The sequence below is a fragment of the Orbicella franksi genome, chromosome 6 (genome assembly GCF_964199315.1).
Source record: "Orbicella franksi chromosome 6, jaOrbFran1.1, whole genome shotgun sequence".
NCBI lineage: Eukaryota > Metazoa > Cnidaria > Anthozoa > Scleractinia > Merulinidae > Orbicella > Orbicella franksi.
Window position 1 is genome coordinate 11329156 of NC_138150.1, and position 2500 is coordinate 11331655.

Consider the following 2500-nt stretch of genomic DNA (forward strand, 5'->3'; position numbering starts at 1 on the left):
GGGGGGTGGTCGATAAATGATGAAAAAAAATACCTAAATAAATGAAACATGCGGCAGGGAGTTTCTACATTCCATGCTAGGTAAGATTTACAAGTTGCTGTCATAGCGAAAGCAGAAAAAAAAAAATGAAAAAAAACAACTAAATCAAAAAACACTTGATTCAGTCTTTAACACCGTTTTCATAAATCCAGACAATTAAGTAATAACACGTGATAATTCCACACAGATAGAGAATATCTTAAACAGGCGAACAGTAAACTTATCTGACATTCAACTCACGCAGTCGGAAACAAACCTTCTATGTAAGGGACTTAACTTTTGCCCAACACCACCGCCACCAGGAAAATATGACATCAGTAAGGACATTGATGCCTTTGCCCGTAGACTAACCCTTAAAGAATATCACACTCCTGAGAACATAGAAGAAATAATAGACGGCCCTGGATACCAACCATCGATTCTTGAAAAATTGAACCAAAAGGAGCGCAAGATATATACTAGACCTTCAAGGGAACCATACCTTAATACATATATTGACAGATTAAGGTAAGAAATCACTGATGAGACTTTGCACAATCTACGATTTCAACGTAACAACCTAACCAAACGTGAGAGAGCAGCTTTGAATAGACTAAGCAATAACACCGACATAATCATCAAGCCCGCAGACAAAGGCGGAGCTACGGTCATTATGAATACAAAGGACTCCGTAAAGGAGGCTAAACGCCAACTAGACAATGAAGTATGTTACAAGAGAGTAGAGAGAGATTTTACTCCTGAACACGAACAGCTCATAAACCAGTGCGTAGATACACTTATAGCTGACGGAGAATTAGAAGAAGAAGTAGCTAAACTCTTAAGGCCAGCACAATCAAGAACTCCTGTATTCTATATGCTCCCCAAAATACACAAAGCTAACAATCCAGGTAGACCAGTAGTATCCTCCGTAAACAGCCACACAGAGAAGTTATCAGCGTATGTGGACGAATTTTTGAGACCTATAGCGGAAAAGCTACCGTCATACATACAAGACACCACACACTTCATTAAACGAATACGGGCTTTGGGCAAGCTGCCAGAAAAGTGTCATTTAGCAACACTGGACGTATCAAACCTATACACGAATATAGACACAGACGAAGGGCTCACTATTGTGGAGGAAGAGCTAGGCAAAACAAACCAGAATAAGCCATCATCGAAAACATTATCATGTCACCACGAGAAAGTTCTCAAACTCAACAATTTCACCTTTGGTAATGAACATTACATTTAAATCAAAGGAACAGCTATGGGAACTAGAGTCGCACCCAACTTTGCAAACGTATACATAGGAAGACTTACATACGAGATCTCGGCACATTCAGTGAATTTCCTTGATACTACCGTCCTAAAGGACGATCAAGGCAACATCAGTACAGATGTTTATCAGAAACCAACTGACACACATCCATACCTTCATTGGACATCGGCACATCCACCTCATCTGAAACGGAGCATCCCATACAGTCAAGCCTTGAGGTTGAGGCGAATATGCTCTTCAACGGATACATTGAAGAAACGAATCATAGAATATGCGGATTTCTTTGTAGCGTTTGGTTATGCACAACGCAAAGTTCTCCACGAAATGCAGAAAGTGCTTAAATTGACTCAAGAGGAATGCTTGCAGACCAAAGAACGTGAACCAACGGACCGAATTCCTCTGGTCACCACATTTAACCCCCACACCACATTCATTGCAGAAACTGCTAAACGAAATTGGAACTTTCTCCAATCAAAAGAAAGACTATCGCTCATATTCAACAAACCACCTTTAGTCGCCTACCGACGACCGAAAAGTCTACGAGACAGACTTGTGCGTTAAAGATTTGTAAGTGAAACACCTCAAGATCTGATACCAAAGGGGTGTAGAGCGTGTGAAAGAACGAAGTGTAGTTGGTGCAATAAGATCAACCAGACCACAACTTTCACAAGTCCCAACAACAAGAAGACTTTTACCATATTTCATGCAGTGGACTGCCATTCGTCATGGATCATTTACATAATCGAGTGCAACATTTGCAAACTTCAATACATTGGCAAAAGGTGAAACAGCATTTAACCTACGGTTAAGCATTCACAGAAACCATATCAAAAAGGGAGTGAGTAGCTGCGAACTCACTGAACACTTTTTACATAACACACGAACTCACGACTTTGACAATAATGTTACCATTACTATCATAGAGCAAATCAAAAAAGATCATTTAGAGACTGACAAAAAGAAAGAAGTCCTTCGAGAAAGAGAGATTTTCTGGCAAAGAACATTAAACTCCATTCAGCCGAATGGACTTAACAAAAGAACCGGACAAAGTTTTTACACAAGAGCCTTTACAAAGTTTTGGATAAATAGATTGTTCAAAACATACGTTGTAAAGGTTGTAAAACTCTTAACCTATTAGAAATACTAATTGTTTACAAAAAATTCTACCCAACATCTAATTAAGCAACACGCATTGTACTA

At 39.4% G+C, this 2500-nt stretch overlaps 1 protein-coding gene and 1 pseudogene across 1 annotated transcript in view; one reads left to right on the forward strand and one right to left on the reverse strand.

Moving 5' to 3' along the window:
* LOC145491442 (putative cysteine desulfurase) overlaps window positions 1–2500 on the reverse strand; it is a 34092-nt gene that overhangs the window by 2654 nt on the left and 28938 nt on the right. The gene's annotated exons all lie outside the window — the stretch shown is intronic.
* LOC145489301 (uncharacterized) lies at window positions 1289–2438 on the forward strand (annotated as a pseudogene).